This window comes from Mauremys mutica, unplaced genomic scaffold (genome assembly GCF_020497125.1).
Source record: "Mauremys mutica isolate MM-2020 ecotype Southern unplaced genomic scaffold, ASM2049712v1 Super-Scaffold_100036, whole genome shotgun sequence".
Lineage (NCBI taxonomy): Eukaryota > Metazoa > Chordata > Testudines > Geoemydidae > Mauremys > Mauremys mutica.
In genome coordinates this window covers 751,131-774,675 of record NW_025423256.1, presented here as the reverse complement: position 1 = coordinate 774,675, position 23,545 = coordinate 751,131, and the positions used below count along the sequence as shown (strand labels likewise).

General features: G+C 55.1%; 1 non-coding gene across 1 annotated transcript; it reads left to right on the top strand.

Moving 5' to 3' along the window:
- Positions 1 to 8,130: 8,130 nt before the first annotated feature.
- TRNAG-UCC lies at positions 8,131 to 8,202 on the top strand. Its single transcript has one exon. It is a non-coding gene; the product is annotated as a tRNA-Gly (tRNA).
- The last annotated feature ends 15,343 nt before the right edge of the window (positions 8,203 to 23,545 follow it).

Below are 23,545 nucleotides of genomic sequence, written 5' to 3'. Positions count from 1 at the left end.
TTTGTTGTTTTTTGAAAGAAGCAAAATTACTACGGGATGATGTCCTGGTAAATTTCCCCCGTAAAAGCTGAACCACAACGGTGGTGAAAAAGGAGAAAAAACACTCACAGTATTGATATTGCCAAAGTCCAGAAATTCCTGACTAAAAAGACACTGAGAACTGATCCTGGTGAAGAGACAAAGAATTGTACACTGGCAGGAAGAAATTTGGGACTCCTGCTGAGAAATGTGATATTAATTGAATTTTGGGGTTTATTCTACAGGCTGCGCCCTGTGTTTTGGATAATTCCTTCAGTATGTATAGCCCACCCTAATTGGATTGTAAATGATATGTCCTTCTTATTTTATTGAGGCTGAGAAAGCATTGCCGTGGGAGCTGGTATGTTTGAAGTTTTGAATGGCCAGCTGATGGCCATTCGGAGTGATTTTGAGCACCAGGATAGCCCACTGCCCTTACAGATATATTAGGAGTATTATTTGATCTGGAGTTGTAAAAATATATTTAGACACTGTTTAAGTAAAAGTGTAAATATTTGCAGTGCCCCTCCCCAGCATGTAAACCGGTTGAGTTGGGGGGTGAGGGCTTTTACATATCGAACCCTGCCGGGTTCATGGGGAGGATGATTGTGGAATTAATTGCCCCAGCTTTTTAGAGTTTTATTGTTTGTTGTTTTTTAAGTTTGAGAAAACTCAGCCAAAAGGTTTGTTGAGTATTCTCAAGGGGGGAATTGTGGATTGTTTAGGCATAAATTTAGGTAATTTGGGAGAATGGCTTTGAATTTATGTGACCCTAAGAATTTTTATGTAAAGTGTTTTTTGTTAGTCTGTTTAGACTTTTTGTTAATTTTGTGTTATGTGCTGATTATTGGCCGTTGTAGACTGCTTGATATTAGATGTGGCCTATATTATAATAGACAGCGTATTTGGAGAGGAAATATGGATCGGGCCCAGGCAGGCACGCAATAGATAGAGAACTTGAAGGGAAAACAGGATCGGGCCCAAGCGGGCAGGCAACAGATAAGGCTTGGAAAGCTGGCTGAAAAACTCTTGAGGGCGTAGCGAGACTAAAAGTTTAACTCTATGGTTGCCAGAGGGAATAAAGGTTGAATTTTGTAAAAATGCTTAGAGAAAAGTTTTTGGTGTTTTGAAATGTTTGTAAATAAATTTAGGCAAGAAATTAGTTTGCAATTGTTTGGCCATGAATATTTTGTTGCATTAGTTGAAGATTGTATATTGTGCTATGTAATTGTAATTGTATTAGGCTAAGGGCATATAAGTGGTGATGTTTTTTTTTTAGTGTTTAAAATTAGAAGCTAATAGTAAGAAATTTTAAGCTGTGATTAGCTTTGAATTTTAGGAGTAAGCTAGGAAGCAATTGTATTAATGTAAATGATTTTTTTGGTGAAGTAATTTTTTTTTGTTTTGCCTGCTAGCTATATAGGGTTTTGGTATATTTTAAGTAATGATTAATTGCCCAGTAGGGGTAGTTTTGTTTTTGTTTTTTAGATATTAAAGAAAATTGGTGTTAGCTGCATAGCATTTAATGTACCATGTAATTATTTATAGAGTTTAAATTTATGTTTTATGTTTTATGTTTGTTTGTGATATGTGTTTTTGGCCAGAAAGAATTGTGATTTTGTTAAAATGTTTATGTGGTTTATGTTGTGTTTTTCCTGCTAGGACCCCCCCCCCCCCCTCAGTGTCAGTTTGATCACCTGACACATGGGGGATGGATTGGTAATAGAAATTTGTCACGATTTGGTGTGCAATAGAGATTGGGGGAACCCTGCAGAATTTATACCATTTATGTGTTTGATTTTGTGTATTTATGTTTGTTTTGTTTGATGTTGTTGGTGTTGTATGTTATGAATTGCATGGTTATGGATAAGCCTTATATATTGAGGAAGCATTATTTGGTTTTTAGTTTTGTTTTGCTTAATTGGTTATTGTTAATTTTTTATGTGTTTAGGGATAGGGGGGAGATGTCCGGTTGCATCTTCCCTATGCTGCCTTGGTGGAAAATTACAGCTGCGTGATTACGAGAACAGAGGGATGAGATAAAGTTGTTATGAGAAAGTAGGGAACTGCCAGAGCGAGGCAAATGCCAGGTGGCCTAGCTGAGATTGTTTTCAAGGTCCCAGATGGATTCCGGCGAAGTGGGTCCGGCCTTGGCTGATTTTGGCGCAGAGTGCCATAAATACAATGGCCTTCTGCTTGCTGCCCCATGTTGCTGCAGTGGAAGCCCTTATTGGAAATCTGCTTTGTGGGTGTTTGCACATTGGCAGAACCCTCCTGGCCCCTTGGGCCACTTGTGTTACCTGGAGGAGGGATGTATAGGTAAAAGTAGGGCACTGCGGAAGATATTGTTACGGTTTAGTTAGACAGCTGGTGTTTTTATTTGCCTTTTGCTTTGGCTTGTGTGTATGTAGTATTGATATTGTGAGTTGGGAATGTTTTGTTGTGCCTTCCTTTTTTTTATTATGAGAAGAGGGGGGAAGTGTCGGATTGTTTTGCATAAGAGTGTGGGAAACTGACATGCAAGTCTCAAGGATGAGGCTCGTTCTTATCTGCTGGGAGGCAATAATAGAATAATAAATTAAAGGGTTGGCCAGGATGTTAAATAGCCAATGAAGTTATAGCTGTGCTTGTTTGTACCTTATTAACCAATTAGCAATTGCTTGATTGCTTGCTTTAAGTGTATAAAGATGTATGCTGGAGAGAAATAAAATGACTCTGCTTTTAATCATATTGGTGGTCGAGCTCTGTCCACGCACGCCTGCGCTGCAACACTCGGAAACTCGCCTCGCTGAGGTTATGGCGACGAGAAAAGCTGTTTTCCACGACAGGTGGAGCAGGGAACATGTAGCCAAGGGCTCAAAGGGGGTTCTCATGAGCCTGCTCAAGACCAGATTCAGGTTCCAGGGCTGAGTCGGAGGCCGCACTGGCGGGAACAAACGCTCTAGACCCTTGAGGAATCGGGAAACCGTCGGATCGGAGAAGATGGACCGGTGACCGATGGGCGGCCTGAAGGCAGATATCGCCGCCAGGTGCACCTTTAACGATGAGACCATGAGACCCTGCTCTTTAAGTGACCAGAGGTAGTCCAGGATCGTTGGGATAGGGACGACGAATGGATTCAGGTCTCTCTGATCGCACCATATGGCGAATCGCTTCCATTTAGAGAGGTAGGTCGAGCGAGTGGAGGGCTTTCTGCTCTCTGGCAGGACTCGCTGGACCACCACCGAACAAGCTCGCTCAGCGTGGGTCAACCACTCAGGTACCAGGCTGTCAGATGGAGGGACTGCAGGTCCGGGTGGCGGAGCCTGCCGAAGTCCTGCGTTATCAGGTCCGGCCATAAGGGTAGAGGGATGGGATCTCGTACCGAGAGCTCGAGCAGCAGAGTGTACCAGTGCTGTCTCGGCCAGGCCGGAGCGACGAGTATGAGGTGGGCTCTGTCCCTCCGAAGCTTGAGAAGCACCCGATGTACGAGCGGGAACGGAGGGAAGGCATATAGGAGGTGACCCGTCCAGGGGCAGAGGAATGCATCCGACAGGGAGCCCGGGGCGCGACCCTGGTACGAGCAGAACTGGTGGCACTTCCTGTTCTCCCTGGAGGCGAACAGGTCTATCCGGGGAAACCCCCACCTCCGGAAAATCGTGTGTACCACATCTGGGCGGAGGGACCACTCGTGGGACAGGAACGACCTGCTGAGATGGTCGGCCAGCGTGTTCTGCACCCCTGGAAGATAGGACGCCACCAGGTGAATGGAGCGGGCTATGCAGAAGTCCCACAGTAGCATCGCCTCCGTGCACAGCGGGGAAGATCGGGCTCCACCCTGCTTGTTGACATAAAACATCGCCATTGTGTTGTCCGTCAACACCGCGACACAACGCCCTTGGAGACGGGAGCAGAAGGCTTGACAGGCGAGGCGAATCGCCCGCAGCTCCCTGACATTGATATGGAAGGATAGCTCTCGGGGCGACCAAAGACCTTGGGTGTGCAGGTCGGCTAGGTGCGCCCCCCACCCCAGCTCTGACGCATCCGTGGTCAGAGTGACGGATGGTTGAGGAGGGCGGAAAGAGACTCCGGCACACACGACTGCTGGGTCCAGCCACCAGGTGAGCGAAGCGAGGGCCGGCTTCGTGGGCGTGACTACCAGATCGAGGGAGTCGCGGTGGGGCCGGTACACTGACGCAAGCCAAATTTGAAACGGGCGAAGGTGCAACCTCGGGTACGGAGTGATGAACGTGCACGAAGCCATGTGGCCCAGAAGGCGGAGGCAGGAACGCACCGTTGTCCGTGGGAAAGATTGTAGGTCCCGAACTAGAGAGACCAGAGACTGATGCCGAGGTTGGGGCAGGCAGGCCCTGGCCAAATTGGAATCCAGGACCGCACCGATGAACTCCACTCTTTGCGAAGGGGTCAACATCGACTTCTCGGCATTTATCATAAGCCCTAGACGCTGAAACAGGGCTAGGACCGTGGCCATGTGGGACGCCACCAGTTGGCGGGATGGTCCTTGGATTAGCCAGTCGTCGAGATAGGGGTAGCAATGTATCCGACGACGGCGGATGGCCGCGGCCACCACTGCCATACACTTGGTGAATACCCTCGGCGCTGTAGAGAGGCCGAAGGGTAGCACTGTGAACTGGTAGTGGGTATTGTTGATAACGAAACGCAGGTAGCGCCGATGAGGAGGGTAAATGGCGACATGAAAATACGCGTCCTTCATGTCGAGGGCGGCAAACCAGTCTCCCGGATCCAGGGAGGGAATGATAGTCCCCAGGGTCACCATGCGAAACTTGAGCTTGACAAGGTATTTGTTGAGCTCTCGGAGGTCAAGTATGGGTCGTAGACCTCCCTTCGCCTTGGGGATTAAGAAATATCGGGAATAAAATCCCCTGCCTCGCACCTCCTCTATAGCACCCAAGCTCAGCAGAGACTCGACCTCTTGTAAGAGGACTTGCTCGTGAGAGGGGTCCCTGAAGAGGGACGGGGTGGGGGCGAAACAAACTGAAGATGGTAACCAGACTCTACCGTGCGTAGCACCCAGTTGTCCGATGTAATCTGGGACCACGCCGGGAGGAAGTGGGAAAGACGATTGAAAAATAACGGGGAAGGATCCGGTGGAGAGACTGATGGGCCGTCCTCGGGCGTCCCATCAAAACGCCTGCTTCGGCCCTTGGGGGGCCTTGAAAGGCGCCTGGGACTGGGTAGGCCGATTGCCCGATGGTCTACGGCGGTTCAGTCTGCCCCTGCGTCCATTGTCAGGCCGTGACCTGGACTGATTGAACGGGCGATAGGGCTGCTGCCTGAAGGATCTCCGCTGTGTCGCAGGCGTGTGCATGCCCAGCGTGCGGATGGCAATGCGCCCATCCTTAAGGGTCTGGATTCTGGAGTCCATTTTCTCCGAGAATAGGCCCTTGGTATCGAAGGGCAAGTCTTGCAATGTATATTGAACCTCTGGCGGCAAGGTGGACGATTGCAGCCAGGAGATCCTTCTCATTGTCACTCCCGATGCCAAGGTCCTGGCTCCGGAATCTGCAGAGTCCAGTGAGCCCTGAATGGAGGACCTGGTAGCTTTCTTGCCCTCTTCTAGCAGGGCTGAGAACTCCTGCCTAGAGGATGTGGGAACCAACTCTGTAAACTTAGAGAGGGCCACGAAATTATCATAGGCATAGCGGGCCAGGAGAACCAACTGATTGGCTATGCGTAGTTGGAGGCCGCCAGCCGAATAGACCTTTCGGCCCAACAGGTCCATCCTGCGCGCGTCCTTGGACTTCGGTGCTGGCGCGGGTTCCCCATTTCTTTCCCGGTCATTCACCGACTGTACAACTAGGGAGTCCGGGGCCGGGTGGGTGTACAGGTACTCGTACCCAGTCGGGGGAACTGAGTACTTCCGCTCCACTCCGCGGGCAGTGGGAGGGATGGACGCAGGTGACTGCCAGAGTGTGGTGGCATTTCTCTGGATAGTCCGAACAAAAGGCAGGGCCACTCGCATGGGGGCCTCCGCTCCGATCACATTAGTGATCGGGTCCTCGTCCTCGGTGACCTCTGCTACTGGGAGGTTGATAGCTTGTGCCACCCGACGAAGGAGGTCCTGATGGGCACGTAAGTCAATCGGTGGGGGATCGGATGACGAGGACCCTGCCACCGCCTCGTCGGGCGAGGAAGACGAGGAATGGCCCTGACCAATGGGAAGTGGCTGAGGCTCGTCCATGGGGTGCGAAGCCTCCGGCTCCACGGGATGTTCCGCCTGCACCGGTGGCGGTGGAACCTCAACCGGAGGCGATGGAGGGGGCCTGCTGATGGTGGCTTCCGGCACCCTGTGGTCGGAGGGCCCCTGTCACGGGAGGGAGGGGGCGCCCTGAACCTCGTGACAAGCCCAGGGGGTCCAGAAGCCCCATTGCTGAGGACCAAGGTCTTGTCCTTGTGGGTCCGCGCGGTGATCTGCACCGCTGCCGTCGTGTGAAGCGACCGACGGTTGGCGGGAAGGCCACGGGGGGGCAGAGGCGCTCAGGGACTGCGCCGTCGATGCCACCAGTCTGTCCGTGGACGGTGCCGGGGACCGGTGCCGATCGTCTCGGTACCGGGAGCGAGAGTGGGACCTTCGACCGCGAGAGTACCGGGAGGTCGACTGCGATCTCGACCGTCGTCGACGGGAGCGGCTTCGAGAACGGCGTCGGGAGCGGTGCCGGGATCCGGACCTTCCTCGGTGCCGACGGTCCGGAGAGCGGGACCGGGACCGGGATCGCCTCCGGGAGTACGACCGGTACCGCGATGAGGAGCGGTACCGGGACTGCGACCGGCGCCGAGAAGGAGAGCGGTACCGGGATGGAGACCGGTGCCGTGACCTTGAAAGGCGGGAAGGTGACCGTCTCCGGGATCGGGACCGGGAGCGGGACCTGGATCGCCTTCTATCCCGTTTGTCAGGCGTGGCAGGTCGTACCATGGCCGGTTTGCCCACTGACGGAACAGCCCGCACCGGCGGTGCCGGGGGCCGGAGGATCGCTGCCTCTGATAGCTCTATGAGCTCCCTCGCCGTCAAGAACGTCTCGGGCGTGGACGGGAGAGGCAGCTCGACCACGGTTTGCACCGGGGAGTGCGGGGGTACCGGACTCGACGGCCCTGCCGGTGCCGGAGTCGACGGTACCGCGCACGGTCCGTGCGCTGTCGAGGTCGGTGCCGAAGGCGCCGCTGCTGGCTGCTGGACCAGTGGCCTCGACGTAGCAGTCTCTACAGCTTTGGGCTGCGGCTTCCGTTTCCCAGATGGTGAATGGGAACGGTGCCGGGGCTTCGGTGCCGGCTGCTTCTTAACAGTCGCGGTACCGGACCGGCCGGGGACCGCTGGAGCGCTCCGCACCGAGGACGACGGCGGAGCTGAAGGTGTCGGCACCGCAGGGGTAAGTGCCGATTCCATGAGGAGCTGCCGTAATCTAATGTCTCGCTCCTTTTTCGTTCGCGGCTTGAACGACCTGCAAATGGGGCACTTATCTGGTCGATGGCCCTCGCCGAGACAACGAAGACAGGAGTCGTGAGGGTCCCCAACCGGCATGTGCCGCTGGCAAGCCGCACAGGGCTTGAATCCCGGTGTCTTGGGCATACGCCCGCACCGGACGGGAAAAGAGGGGCTAAACCCCCCTAATTCCCCCTAATCTATCTAATGACTACTCAACTAACTAATTTTAACAACTAACTATGTACATTAAACACAAAAGTAGAACCAAGGTGAGCTAGGTAAGTGGAGGACGACGAGCACTCCACAGTTCCAACTGGCCGTCACGGGCGGGAAGAAGGAACTGAGGAGCGGACGGGCCGGCTGGGGTATATAACTAGCGCTATAGCGGCGCCACTCCAGGGGGTGCCCAGCCGGCCCGCCGGTGTTGCTAGGCTAAAAATGTTCCGAAGAGCCGTGCACGCGCGGCGCGCACACCTACATGGAATGCATAGGAGCAATCACTCGAAGAAGAATAAACGCCTCTTCTCTCTCCCATCCCCAACCCAGCAAGAACTGTTATCAGTGGGGAAACTCCCCACGATGAATGGCAGAGACCACAGAGACATTTGCCTCACACTGAGCAGTAGGGTGACCAGACACCAAGTGTGAAGAATCAGAGACTTTCCCCAGATGCATTGGTGGTATAGTGGTGAGCATAGCTGCCTTCCAAGCAGTTGACCTGGGTTCAATTCCTAGCCAATGCAGGGATGTGCCCTTTTCTTGGCCAGGAATTGGTTTAGTTTCAGTCCCGTTGTATCAGTTTATCAATGGAATGAGAGAATCAATGTCCCACATCCTACCAGATCATTAAACACACAGGGGACAAAGAAAGGGGCAAGACCGTAAAATGAGCAGTTGGAGTCATCCAGGTATTATGATGTTTGGTTTATATTTTAAAAAATATCCTTTACTTCCCTCTCCCTTTTAGACTCAGAACCTTTAAGGTCAGAAGGGACCAGTGTGATCATCTTGTCTGACCTGCTGCACCTTGCAGGCCAAAAGACCCCACTCACGGAATAGACATGGGAGGGGAGGCAGCTCCGTGCTCTGCCCCTACCCCAGGCAGCACATGGAGGCCCTCTGCTCCCCTCCCGCAATGGGTGTGCAGAGATGTGCCAGCAGCACTAAGGTGGCTCCCTGCCCACTCTACCTCCGTCCCTCTGTGCTGCTCCCAGAAGTGGCCGGCATGTACCAGCATCCCCTGGGGTGGGGGGAATGTCTCCATGTGCTGCTCCTGCCCCAAGTACCAACTCCGCAGCTCCCATTGGCCAGGAACTGCAGCCGATGGGAGCTCAGGAGTCAGCACCTGCAGGCAGCGGCACACGGAGACCCCCTGACCCGCCCACCTAGGAGCTGCTGCCGGAGGGTTGTGTGTACCGGTCACTTTGGGAGCTGCAGTGCCCGGGGTAAGCACCACCCCTCCTGCACCCCAACCCCCTCCCCCAGCGCAGAGCCTGCACCCCACTCCCAAATCTCCCAGAGCTTTGCTTGTCGTCCTTTCACCAGAACCCCCCTTCCTCTCCTGGGCTGCAAGGAGCCACCCCTGGGAAGCCAAGAGGCAGGCACAGGATTCTGCCTCCCAGCAGCCAACCGCACCTCCCCCGGCTTTGCAGAACGAATGGTGACGCTCTACTAACCCCACTTAGCCGCACTGAGGTGCTTAGCTTCTGCCCTGCCTTCCTCAGCTCGACTTTCCTCTTTTCCCCCATTCCTGCCTCACTTCCTCCTTTGGCAAGTCACGCAGAGGAGGCCAGCAGGAAGAGCCGGCCTCCACCGGCCAACCTCCCAGGGCAGAGGAGACCAAGCCACAAGGCTCCAAAAGGTGACTGGCCCAGATCCTCTAGCTTTCCCCTGCTGAGGTCAAGGCTCTTTCTTAGCTCATTTCACCACCCTCTGTCCTGCAGGGGTTGGGGTTATCGCAGGTGTTACCGAAAATAGGGCCAGCTAGTCAGCGTAGGGAGGACTAATGACCCACCAGAGTTTGGCAGAAAGCAGCACGTTTGTTATACTGACAGCTAAGCTCAAAAGAAGGCGGGGGTGTCACACTCACACACTCACGCTCTCAGGACAGGCCTGGCACTGGAGATGTCAGGATTCTGCCAGGTAAGTGTCCCCCAGCGCCGCGATGGACGGTGCGATGAAGGTAAGTCTTCCCGAGGCACGATGGAATGTAACACAGCGAACCACTGGCCAGGCGGTCGGGGCGAAGGGCATTCACTGGAGGTACAAACTTGTGAGTGACTCCTTAGCACAGGGCCCCTTCCCCGTTTAAGGACCTGCTCCTCATGGCCTGCGACTGGAGATGACTTGGCTGCATCCGGTGGGTCACACTCCACCTCAGCCAGTGTCCATGCAGTGTCCATGCTCTGGGTGTGTGATCGCTGCCTAATGAGAGTCCCAGACACCTTGTCTACCTGGGAGATCTTCTGCTCTTCAACCAGCCCCTTCATCCCACAAGCATTGCAGGAGGGAGGGGAGGGGGAGGGGGAAAGCCACTTCACAGGCATTCGGAGAGGAGACAAAAGCGAGGGGGAGGGGAAGTATAACAGGCCTATTGAGCATAGAAATCACTGCTGCTCCTACAACAGCAGAGACAGGCCACTAGGAGTTGGGAAAAATTAAGCCATCATGTTTCTGCCTGGTTTTGAACAAGAGACCTTTTGCGTGTTAGGCAAACGTGATAACCACTACACTACAGAAACTCCATCACAGGGCTCTGCCCCTCCCTTCATAAGAACAGAAGAATGGCCAGACTGGGTCAGACCAAAGGTCCATCCAACCCCATATCCTATCTGCCAACAGTGGCCAATGCCAGGTGCCCCAGAGGGACTGAACCTAACCAGTAATGATCAAGTGATCTCTCTCCTGCCATCCATCTCCACTCTCTGACAAACAGAGGCTAGGGACACCATTCCTTACCTATCCTGGCTAATATCCATTAATGGACTTAACCTCCATTAATTTATCTGCAAAAAGAACAAAGAGAACATGTGGCACCTTAGAGACTAACAAATGTATTTGAGCATAAGCTTTTGTGGGCTAAAACCCACTTCATCGGATGCATGCAGTTAAAAATTCAGTAGGAAGATATATAAACACACAGAGAACGTGAAAAAAATGGGTGTTGCCATACACACTATAACGAGAGTGATCAGTTAACGTGAGCTGTTATCAGCAGGAGAAAAAAACCTGATGTTGGGAGGGGAACAGGAGAAAGGACAAAGGAAGCAAGAAATGAAGAGAAAGGAGGGAGGGAGGGATAGATGGAGGAAGAGGTAAAACAAAAAGGGCAAAGCCTAATAGGGGGAGAGGGATAGCTCAGTGGTTTGAGCATTGGTCTACTAAACCCAGGGTTGTGAGTTCAATCCTTAAGGGAGCTATTTGGGGATTGGTCCTGCTTTGATCAGGGGGTTGGACTAAATAACCTCCTGAGGTCCCTTCCAACCCTGATAGTCTATGATTAATGTCCCCAGTGATTCTAAGGGACAAAATCCCAGGTGTGGAATAAAATTCTGTCTCCTTAAGCTCATGTTTTCCAAGCTCAGAATTCAACTGTCACCAGATGGATCAGACTGAACAGGTTTCAAACCTCCAGGAGGCTCTTACCTTCTAAACAGGGACGGCTGTTTTCCAGTAAAATCACTAAAAGGGAAGGAGAAAACTCAAAAGAGGTTCCTCCTGGTGCTCACGTCCGTGAACCCGAATACTCCCTCAGTCCTCAGAGAGAGACCTGGAGAAGGAGACTTGCTGAAGCAAAGCCACAGGGGTCTCTGAGGTTTCCCTGGCCCCTCGCCCCTGTCCTGCCTGGCTGATGTCAGCATCTCTCTGTGAGGTCACCACCTCCCCACCACCTTGGACCAATAGCCTGAGATCCTGCAAAAGGCCTTTGTGATGTCACTGCCACACCCCTCCCTTGCTGTGCTAATGTCCTGCCCCTGGCCAGGGACTTTGCAGGTTTGAGCTGCTCCCTGTGGATCACCCCACTCAAGGAGCGTTCGTTCTAGGCAGCAAGCCGGCTAGACAGGGAAACCTCAGACGCTGCTCCCAATGCTACACTCAGTTTTTCAGAAATTAGTCGACTTTATGGCCAGAAGAGACCATTAGAGCATCTAATCTGACCCCCTGCGTATCACAGGCCTCCTGTGTGACACAAGAGCTACTTTGGGGGCAAACACATTCCAGAAAGGCATCTAGTCTTCATGAAATGACATCAGGAGTTGGAGAATCCACCACTTTCCTTGGTAGCTTGTTCCTGTGGTGAATCATCCTCGCTGGTGAATATTTGTGCCTTAGTGTAATACGAATTTGTCTCTTTTCACATTCCAGCCATTGGGTCTTGTTAGGCCTTTCTCTGCTCGATTAAAGAGCCCTTTAATATCCAATCTTTTCTCTCCATTAAGGCACTTCAACACTTCAATGAAGTCACCTTTCAATCTTCTTTTGATCAGCTAAACAGGTTGAGCTCTTTCCATAGTTCCCTAGAAGGCATTTTTCTCCAACCCTCAGGACATTTGGTGGCTCTTTGCTGCCCCAGCAGAGCAGTTTGCAGGCACCACTGGAGCGGTTCATGGAATGGCTGGTGGAGTGGAGCGGCTCAGACTCCCTGCTTGTGAGAGGGGAAGTTTTGCCCCCTAGAGGCGCCCGGGGGGGGGTGTTATGTAATTGTCCCAGGTCACTGGGTGGGAGCTCGAGCCAGTTTTGCATTGTGTTATTGAAACAGAACCGCTAGATACTGAACCCGGCCCTTGTTTCTGCCAACTCAGAGGGGCAGAAGGGTTACAGGAATTTATCACACAACCCTCCCTGCTCCCCAGAGCCCCACGGGGAGAAGCTAGAGAAGGGGGAGTCATTCCTCCCCTGCGCTCCCAGAAGAGCTGCTAGGACTCCTTCCTGCCAGCTACTCACCCCTGGATCCATCCTCAGCTCCTGGGATCTTCCTGCTCCAAAGGCTCCAGAGGCCTGGGGGGGCGGGGGGAGGGCGTCACTGCACCGTCTGACACACAAGGGAGGTTTCTGCAATTGAAGGAAGGAGCAGAAAAGGGAGAGGAAAGAAACAGAGAGAAAACGCCTCGTCTCTCCCCTCCCCCTCCCAGCAAGAAATGTTCCCAAGGACCAGCGTTAGGGGAAACGGTGCCCTGGGCAAAACTTCTACTTTGGCCCTTCCCCATCGCCCCTGGATGATCCCCCTCCCCCTTTACCCCCAGCTCCTGCACTCCTGACCCTTGCACCTCCCCCACCCCTAACTCTGCCCCCTCCTGTGCCCTAACCCCTGCACTGTGTCCCCTCTGCCCTTAACTCCTGCACCCCCTCCTGTGCCCCCAGCCACTGCCCCTCTGCTGCACCCCTTCACCCCCTAACCCCTGTGCCACCAGCCACTGCCCCCAGCCACTGCCCCTCTCCTGCACCCCCTTCACCCCTAACCCCTGCACCCCCTCCTGTGCCACCAGCCACTGCCCCTCTCCTGCACCCCCTTCACCCCAACCCCTGCACCCCCTCCTGTGCCCCCAGCCACTGCCCCTCTCCTGCGCTCCCTTCACCCCTCACCCCTGCACCCCCTCCTGTGCCCCCAGCCACTGCCCCTCTCCTGCACCCCTTCACCCCAACCCCTGCACCTCCTCCTGTGCTCCCAGCCACTACTCCTCTCCTGCACCCCATTCACCCCTAACCCCTGCGCCTCCTCCTGTGCCACCAGCCACTGCCCCTCTCCTGCAGCCCCTTCACCCCTAACCCCTGCGCCCCCTCCTGTGCCACCAGCCACTGCCCCTCTCCTGCCCCCTTCACCCTAACCCCTGCGCCCCCTCCTTTGCCACCAGCCACTGCCCCTCTCCTGCACCCCTTCACCCCAACCCCTGCACCCCCTCCTGTGCCCCCAGCCACTGCCCCTCTCCTGCACCCCATTCACCCCTAACCCCGGCGCCACCTCCTGTGCCACCAGCCACTGCCCCTGTCCTGCACCCCCTTCACCCCTAACCCCTGTGCCCCTTCCTGTGCCCCCAGCCACTGCCCCTCTCCTGCATCCCCTTCACCCCAACCCCTGCACCCCTCCTGTGCCCCAGCCACTGCCCCTCTCCGGCCCCCTTCACCCTAATCCCTGCACCCCCTCCTGTGCCACCAGCCACTGCCCCTCTCCTGCACCCCTTCACCCCAACCCCTGCACCCCCTCCTGTGCCACCAGCCACTGCCCCTCTCCTGCACCCCTTCACCCCACCCCCTGCACCCCCTCCTGTGCCCCCAGCCACTGCCCCTCTCCTGCACGCCATTCACCCTAACCCCTGCGCCTCCTCCTGTGCCACCAGCCACTGCCCCTGTCCTGCACCCCCTTCACCCCTAACCCCTGTGCCCCTTCCTGTGCCCCCAGCCACTGCCCCTCTCCTGCACCCCCTTCACCCCAACCCCTGCATCCCCTCCTGTGCCCTCAGCCACTGGCCCTCTCCTGCACCCCCTTCACCCCTAACCCCTGCACCCCCTCCTGTGCCCCCAGCCACTGCCCCCCTGCTGCACCCCCTTCACCCCTAACCCCTGCACCCCCTCCTGTGCCATCAGCCACTGCCCCTCTCCTGCACCCCTTCACCCCAACCCCTGCACCCCCTCCTGTGCCATCAGCCACTGCCCCTCTCCTGCACCCCCTTCACCCCTAACCCCTGCGCCCCCTCCTGTGCCACCAGCCACTGCCCCTCTCCTGCACCCCTTCACCCCAACCCCTGCACCCCCTCCTGTGCCCCCAGCCACTTCCTCTCTTCTGCACCCCTTCACCCCTAACCCCTGCACCCCCTCCTGTGCCCCCAGCCACTGCCCCCCTGCTGCCCCCCTTCATCCCTAACCCCTGCACCCCTCCTGTACCCCCAGCCACTGCCTCTCTCCTGCACCCCCTTCACCCCTAACCCCTGCGCCCCCTCCTGTGCCCCCTTCACCCCTAGCCCCTGTGCCCCCTCCTGCACCACGTGGGGACACTGACCTGTGTGCATGGAGCAGCTGGCATTGCTGCCCCCTGCTCCTCCCTGAAACACTGCTCCTCCGGGCACCCCTAGGGGCAGGGGGGCGAGAAGCGACATCATCCGAGCTCCCTGCATCCAGGTCACTTTCCTCAGCCGGGCTGTGTCAGGGGAGGGCAGAGAGCAGCAGCTTCTGATGCTCCCCTCACAGCCCAGCCCAGGTGGGGAAAGTGACCAGGACGCATGGAGCACATAGTGCTGCTCCTCGCTCCCCCCACCCTCTGTGGGGCCACGGAGGAGCACTGGGGCAGGGGAGAGCAGTGAGCACCTTTGCATGGCCACACGGTGCCCTTTGACTCCCTGGAGCCCTGGGCGGCTGCCAGGGGCCCCACCCCTAAGGCCGGCCAGGCTCCCCAGCACGAACAGCAGAGACACAGGGAGACTGGCCACACACTCTGTCCAACCATTGCCATTGCAGGAGTGTCTTGGTTTTACCCTCACTTGAAACTGGGGGGTTTCAAGTTGAGGACCAGCATGTATCCCCCCACCCTAAAATCCTAGGGTAGGTCCCCTTTTGCTGCCACCACTCGGTCGATTCACGTGGGCCGAGACACCCCTGTTTTCCCCCCCTCCTCTTTCCAAAGACGTTCCCTGGGGAAACACAGATCAATTCACAGAGGAAGAAACCTCCCCCCTCCCCTCTCTGCCCGGAGATAAGCTTGTCTCACCACCGAGAGAGAGTTTCTTAGCCCCCTCCCCCTGTATCCACAGTAGAAGGGATTTAATCAAATCTTTATAGAAAGAATGTATTAAAAGAAAAACAAGAAAATACAGAATCTCTATGAGTCCAAGCTGGACACTCATAGGGTATAACCTTGCTAAGTTCTGGAGAGAATCCTCTCTCCTTCTCAGTACAAACAATACAGGCAGAATTAAGAATAATCAATAACAAACACACAGAATTGCAAACATAGGATTATTAGATGAGGACACAAAGTACCTTTCTAATACTCACTATCTTGACTAGAAGAAATTAGTTCAGAAAGGTGGAAACTTGTAGAAGACTTGATTAAAACATCTGGACCCTTGTAACTCCAAACGGCTAAGAACAACACACACACGAACAGAGAGAAAAAGTTCCCTCCTAGGAATTTTAAATTCTCTTCCCTGATTGGTCCTCAGGTCAGGTGTTCACCAGGTACTATGTGTTAACCCTTTACAGGTGGAAACTTAACCCTTAACTAACTATTTATGACACGCCCCCCAAATCGCCAACAGTGGGATCCACTGGTGGTGATTTCCTCCTAGAACTGTAAAACAACCAGAGTAATAAAACACATGCACTATTACATAGACAACTAAGCATGAAAACATATTAAGAACACTTTTTAGCCACTTGATTCTGGGAAACTTTCATGAGAGAGTGCATCAGCAACTTTGTTGGAAGCTCCTGAAATGTGTTGAATGTCAAAGTCAAAGTCTTGGAGAGCTAAGCTCCAGCGGAGAAGTTTCTTGTTGTTTCCCTTGTTAGTGTGAAGCCACTTTAGCGCAGCATGGTCAGTTTGTAGCTGGAACTGCCGGCCCCAAACGTATGGGCTTAGCTTTTCCAGGGCATACACAATGGCGTAACATTCTTTTTCACTGATGGACCAGTGGCTTTCCCTCTCAGACAGTTTCTTGCTGAGAAACATGACAGGATGGAAGTTGTGATCCGGTCCTTCCTGCATTAGTACCGCTCCTACCCCACGTTCAGATGCATCGGTGGTAACTAGGGAGGATTTGTCAAAGTCCGGGGCCCTTAATACAGGGTCAGACATGAGCATCGCCTTAAGCTGGGTAAAGGCTTTCTGACACTCATCAGTCCACTTAACTGCATTTGGCTGGGTTTTCCTGGTCAGATCAGTTAGTGGGGCAGCGATTTGGCTGTAGTGTGGTACAAATCGCCAGTAATATCCGGCCAAACCTAAGAAGGATTGGACCTGTTTCTTTGACCTTGGGACAGGCCACTGTTGGATAGCCTCCACCTTGGCCTGTAGGGGGTTGATGGTTCCTTGACCCACCTGGTGTCCTAGGTAAGTCACTCTGTTTTGGCCTATTTGACACTTTTTGGCCTTAACAGTTAGTCCTGCCTGCCTGATGCGCTCAAAAACCATTTTCAAATGTTCTAGGTGTTCGGGCCATGAATCAGAAAAAATGGCCACATCATCGAGGTATGCAACTGCACAGTCTCCCAATCCCACTAGTAGACCATCCACCAGCCTTTGGAAGGTGGCGGGTGCATTCCGCAGTCCGAACGGAAGCACATTAAATTCATACACCCCTGCATGGGTGATGAAGGCAGATTTTTCCCTGGCTGGTTCATCTAGTGGTACTTGCCAGTACCCCTTGGTTAAATCAATGGTAGAGATGAACTGGGCACGTTCCAACTTTTCCAATAGCTCATCAGTGCGTGGCATTGGATAGTTGTCTGGACGAGTTACAGCATTTAGCTTACGGTAGTCCACGCAAAAGCATATTTCCCCATCTGGTTTGGGAACCAGAACCACTGGAGATGCCCATGCACTGGTAGAAGGGCGGATGATACCCATCTCCAACATGTTGTCAATCTCCTGTTTAATAGCAACTTTGGCATGAGGTGACACCCGGTAGGGTGGGGTTCTAATCGGGTGAGCATTACCTGTGTCAATGGAGTGGCAGGTTTGCTCAGTCCATCCTGGGTTGGCTGAGAACAAGGTGTCGAAGTGAGTGCACAGCTCCTTGATCTGTTGCCGCTGTAGACATTGCAGGGTTGTGGAGAGGGTCACCTCTTCCACACCACCATTTCTTTTACCTTCGTAGTAGATACCTTCAGGCCACTCGGTATCATCTCCTTCCTGGACTGTAAAGTGACAGACCTGTAATTCTCTGGGATAAAAGGGCTTTAGAGAGTTAACATGAAACACTTTAGGCTTTAAAGAGGAATCAGGGAATGCTATGAGGTAGTTAACAGCTCCCAGGCACTCCTGGACCTTGTATGGTCCTTCCCAGGACGCTTCCATCTTATGGGCCTGTTGCGCCTTCAAGACCATGACCTGGTCTCCGCTTGAGCATCCTTTAAGTTCTTTCGAGCAAGGGCCCAAGAGTCAGACAAGAGACACAGGGAGGTTTTGCTGTTCATGGATCCGTGCAAAGGACATTGTGTCTCTGTGAAAATAGGGAGGGAAATGAAACACTCACCTGGTGGTGCTCAAGGCAGAAGGGACCCGTATCGGATTAGAACAGGACACGTTCTCAAGCAGCATGTTTCTTACTCTGCCCATCTGTCAGTTTTGATGATTATCAATGGAAATATTTTGCCATTGGGTCCTGTGTTTACACAGCAATTGACATTTACCAACAAACACGTAATTCTCCCCATCCTGCCTAGCCTGCCGGGGGGGAGTGTAGAAGGACAGAGTCACTCTGCCCAGAGCCCATGCCAGGCCTGGGCTCTCCATGCTGCCCACTTCCCACAACGCTGGGATCCTTCCCTGACCTCCCCCCTGACCTCTGCCCCCCACCCCCACTGCTGGGCTCCCCTCCCCACACTGTCCAACTCCCCTGCTTCCAGGATCCCTCCCCACTGCCCTCCTCCCCGCTGAGCAAAAACTCGACATTATTCCAGGGCTGCCCACAGGATTCAGGGGTCCTGGGGCAAAGCAATTTCGGGGGCCCCTTCCAGACCAAAAAGTTGCAAACCTGTAGAATACTGGATTCCCGTGGGCAGCGGCGTAGCCAGGGTCTCACATGAGGGGAAGCGAACACATAAAAAAAGGCACCACCCAACATATCAAATTACTAATTACATCCACTTCCTCCCACTTCCTGCCCCCTTCAAAACCCCCAATACCCCCCCACTCCTTGTCCCCTGACTGCCCCCCCCCGGGACCCCGGTCCCTGACTGCCCCCTAGAACCCTACCTGTCCCCTGACTGCCCCGACCCTTATCCACACCCCTGCCCCCAGACAGACTGGCAGGACTCCCACACCTATTCAACCACTCCCCGCCCCCTGACAGGACCCCCAATATACACCAAGACACACCCCGTAATCCAAAGTGGGGGGGGGGACGGGGCGAGGGACCACGCACTGCTCCTGCCATTGAGGGTACATGGGCAGCTGCTTCTGCCCTAGCACCTGGCTTTAGTGTGTAGCCAGAAGCCCTGGCGAGCAGGCAGAGGGATCCTGCTAGCAAAGGGAGCGTTTGATTTTAGAGTCTGATCCCAACAGACCCAGCAGAGAACACAACAATAGCCCTGCCTCTGCCCTCCCAGCACAGGGCCATAAACAAGAGAGGCAGAGACGTGCTCAATACAGCGCATGGGGTGGAGAGGGAGCACAGACCAGGGACGGGGCATGGAGAAAAACCACAGAGAAGGAGAGAAGGAGAAAGTGAGGCAGGAGGAGAAGCCAGGACTGTGTCTCTGGAGGGAAGGCGCGTTCGGATGCAGCATGTTAATGAGACCCTTGCAAACACAAGGGAAAGAAGCAGGGAAGGGATTGCAGAGGACAAGCCGGGCTACTCACTCAGTCTCCCCTGTGGGGCCCTGTGGCACTGGGTAGCAGGGCCCAGGAAATGAAAATCTCTTAACCACACAGAATTGTTAACTGCTCCCAAATCCTTTTGTGCCAGGGCCGCAAGCTTAGAAGAGCTTAAGCTGTGAGCTGCATGGACGGCCTCAAGAAATCTCTCTTGTGCGGAGCCTCAAGCAGGTTTGCATTGTGTGACCCCGATGAAAAGCCCAGCAGAGAAAGCTTGCAACTGTCCCAGCTCTTTCAGCCTTTAAATCTTTGGGGCCTTTAAATCACTCAGGCTGCATCTTCCAAATAAAATGCATCAACAATACAGCTCAGGCAAGTGGGCTGGGGGCGGTGCAGGCTGCCCGGGCCAGCTGATAGCACTTCCCGCTAACGGCTGCTTTTCTATGCTTGTGTTTTGCTGTTGGACAGAGGACCAGACTTCCTCCCATCTAACCCCCCCCTGCTCCCTGACTGCCCCAGCCCCCAGAAAGTCCCCACCCCGAACCATCCAACCAGTGATGAGCTGCCAAAATCTTAACAACGGGTTCCCTATAAAAAGTTCTGATTTAACAACGGGTTCCCTATAAAAAGTTCTGATTTAAGGGATGTTCGTCCACAGTATGTATTTTTGTACCTTTTCTCCATAAGAAATGGCAATGCATTGAATCATTGGAAGTCATACTTAAGAATAAAAAAACATTTTTATAAAAGTTTATTACAATAGAAACAAAGTATTGCTTTATTACATGAATTTAAAATACATTTGAAAAGAAAAAATATATAAAGATGTATGAGTAAGCAAACAATAATAAAGAATGAAATGCCTTTTCTTGTATTTTAAAATTACATGTGAACTACTTAAGTTATTTAAAAAGTAATATATTTATGTTGAAGTATACAATGCAACAACAAACAACATTTTAAAGAATATTTAAGTATTCTCCAACACCCCCTCCCTGCCCCCTTACCGCGCTGCCTGGACGTGGCTGGGCCAGGACAGGAGTCACCCGGCCGGAGCCGGAGGATGCGGCGGGAGCCCGGCGGCCGGAGCCAGGTGGCTGGCCGGGTGGAGCCAGGGAGGGCTGCAGCCAGAGCTGGAGCCGGGCAGCTGGGGCCGCCGCCACGCCCAGACCCGCGCTGCCGGAGCCCGGCCCCCTGGCAAAACAGCAGGGGCGGCTGGAGCCACGGGGCCAGGCCGGGCTGGAGGTGGGGGGCCGTGTCCAGAGCCGAGCATCCCGGTAGGTGGGGGCACGGCAGGGCCAGGGGGGGGTGCGGCTGGAGCCGGGCAGCCGGGGAGAGGTTCGGGGGGGGTCGGGGACGCGGGGCCGTGCCGCAGCCAGTGAGGGTAGGGCGGGGACCCGGGGACGGGGGGGGGCCTGGCAGGGTCGCGGCCGGGAACGCGGGGGGGGGGACGCAGCCAGGGAGGGTCGGGCGGGGACCCGGGGAGGGTGCGGCCGGAGCCGGGCGGCCGGGGAGGGTTCGGGGGGTGTCGCGGACGGGGGGGGGGACGCGGGCCGTGCCGCAGCCAGTGAGGGTCGGGCGGGGACCCGGGGATGGGAGGGGGGGCGGGCAGGGTCGCAGCCAGGAACGCGGGGCCGGGAACGCGGGGGGGGGGGGCACGCGGCCAGGGAGGGTCGGGCGGGGACCCGGGGAGGGTGCGGCCGGAGCCGGACGGCCGGGGAGGGGTTCGGGGGGTGTTGCGGACGGGGGGGGGGGCGCGGGGCCCTGCCGCCGCCGGGGAGGGTTGGGCGGGGACCCCGGGCGGCGAGGGGGGCCGCCCCGGAACGCGGCCAGGCACGCGGGGCCGGGAACGCGGAGGGGGGACCCGGGGAGGGTGCGGCCGGAGCCGGGCGGCCGGGGAGGGGTTCGGGGGGTCGCGGCCGGGGACTGGGGGGGACGCGGGGCCGTGCCGCAGCCGGAGAGGGTCGGGCGGGGACACGGGGCGGGGGGGGGGCCGGGCAGGGTCGCGCCCGGGACCGCGGCCAGGGAGGGTCGGGCGGGGACCCGGGGAGGGTGCGGCTCGCGCCGGGCGGCCGGGGAGGGGTTTGGGGGGGGTCGGGGAGGGTCGCAGCCGGGGCCGGGGGGGGGACGCGGGGCCGTGCCGCAGCCGGTGAGGGTCGGGCGGGGACCCGGGGACGGGGGGGGCCAGGCAGGGTCGCGGCCGGGAACGCGGGGCCGGGAACGCGGGAGGGGGACCCGGGGGCGGGGGGGGCGGGTGGCCGGGCAGGGTCGCGGCTGGGGAGGCGGGGACGGGCCGCGGCCAGGGACCGGCTGGGGCACACGCCCCCCTAGTTTCCTACCTTAGGGTCGTCTTCCTGGGCCGGGGAAGCCTGCCTGCTTCTCAGCCCTCCCAGGCTTCCCGCGCGAACAGCTGATTCGCGGGAAGCCGTGGGGGAGGAGAAGCAAGGAGGAGCTTCCTGGCAGGAGGTGGAGGCAGAATTCGCAACGGTTCGCGTGAACCGTTTGCTAAAATTAGATGCCGGACAGAGAACTTTAGCATCCGGTTCTCTGTCCGGCGTCTAATTTTAGCAAACAGTTCGTGCGAACCGTTGTGAACCGTCTGCAGCTCACCCCTGCATCCAACCCTCCCCTTGCTCCCCCGGGACTCCTCTTAGCACCCGGCAGCTCGAGCCGCTGGCTGCCTCTGGAGCCAAAGTTAAACACGTGCCAGCACACAGCCCCTCCCCCGCAGCATGCTGAGTCAGCGGGGGTGGGGGTGTGTGTGCAAGGGGGGGTCTGGCTGCTGGAGGCCCAATGGGAGCAGCTCAATCAGGCCCCGGCGGCCAATCAGCAGTGCCGCACTCTGCATGGGGGGGGGGCGGAAATTCCAGCTCTTTCCACCTTATTCCAAATTCCTACTAAGGCGCCACTTTGGGGGAATGTGCTCAGTGGGGGAGCGGCAGCCCCCCCCTGCCCCCCCTAGCTACGCTCCTGCTTGTGGGGGCCCCTGCAAGACCCAGGGCCTGGGGCAAATTGCCCCACTTGCCCCCGCCTCTGGGCGGCCCTGCTAGCAGCTCCTCTGGGAGCGCAGGGGAGGAATGACTCCCCCTTCTCTAGCTTCTCCCCGTGGGGCTCTGGGGAGCAGGGAGGGGTGTGTGATAAATTCCATCCAACTCCCCCTTTGATCCAAGCCGAGGGACGTCTCAGCTCTGCACGATCCCCTTGGCAGGGCCAAACAAGGGATGTTTTCCACTGCCCAGGAGACCCAGCCAGGGACTCAAGGCAGCCCCAGACTTTCCCTTTCTCCCTTCTAGGAAATCAAGTTCAAGTTTTACAAGGAGCTAAAGAAGCCTCAACCCCGCATCTGAATAAATGTCAGTTTCTCACTGCCCGACACAAACAAATGTCATTTCAATCCCAGGTGAGTCCACTTCAGTCATTCCTCAGCCCCATTCCTTCACCCTCCTGCCTTAGCATAGGGCATTGGGCCACCATGGGGACGTTTCATGTCCCTCCTCAGTTTCACACAGAGACACAATTTCCTTTGCATGGATCCATGAACAGCAAAACCTCCCTGTGTCTCTTGTCTGAGCCAGGGCATTCGATTCCATTGAAACCTTCTCTCCTGCAATGGTAACGGTCATACAGAGGGGACGTGCCCACCTTCAGCCCTGGCAGTGAGATATTCCCTCTCCTCTTTCTTCATGCTGCTGTTGTTATTCCATAAAACATGAACCATGGAATAAAAAGCTGAGTTTACTCCCGGGTGAGGAAAGAAAGGAGCCACTAACTCCCCGAAAAATCTCAGTGCCCCAGAGAAAAGCTGCCCCTGTTATTGGATCTAATGATGTGCTGGAGATATGTTGGGAAAAGGGACTGTCTGAATTGCCAAGGCAGGAAACGAACAATCTACAGCAACATCATTAACCACAGACACACTCTAGCCATGCTCCAGCCAGCGGGGAAATGAGCAGGAATTCATAACGTCAACTATAAAAATGATACACATATAGAAATAGCATAATTATAATCAGCCAATCAGAATCTCTCCATAGACCCCTTACGCGACAATATTCTACAATATTGGCTACAAATAGAACAGCAGTCGCAACGGTGATCTATACGGTTACAGATTATGTCAATAACGTCACAGGAGGTGACACGGCATCAGTGAGACTGATACTGGAATAGCCTCCAGTTTTGGTGTCCTCATTTGAAAAAGATGTTGTGAAATTGGAGCTGGGGCAGCAAAGAGCCACCAAATGTCCTGAGGGCTGGAGAAAAATGCCTTCTAGTGAGCTATTGAAAGAGCTCAACCTGTTTAGCTGATCAAAAGAAGATTGAAAGGTGACTTCATTGAAATGTTGAAGGGCCTTCAGAGAGAGAAAAGATTGGGTATTAAAAGGCTCTTGAATCAAGCAGAGAAAGGAATAACAAGACCCAATGGCTGGAAGGTAAAAAGAGACAAATTCATATTACAACTAAGGCACAAAAATTCAACAGCGAGGATGATTCACCACAGGAACAAGCTACCAAGGAAAGTGGTGGATTCTCCATCTCCTGATGTCATTTCATGAAGACTAGATGCCTTTCTGGAATGTGTTTGCCCCAAAAGTAGCTCTTGTGTCCTACAGGAG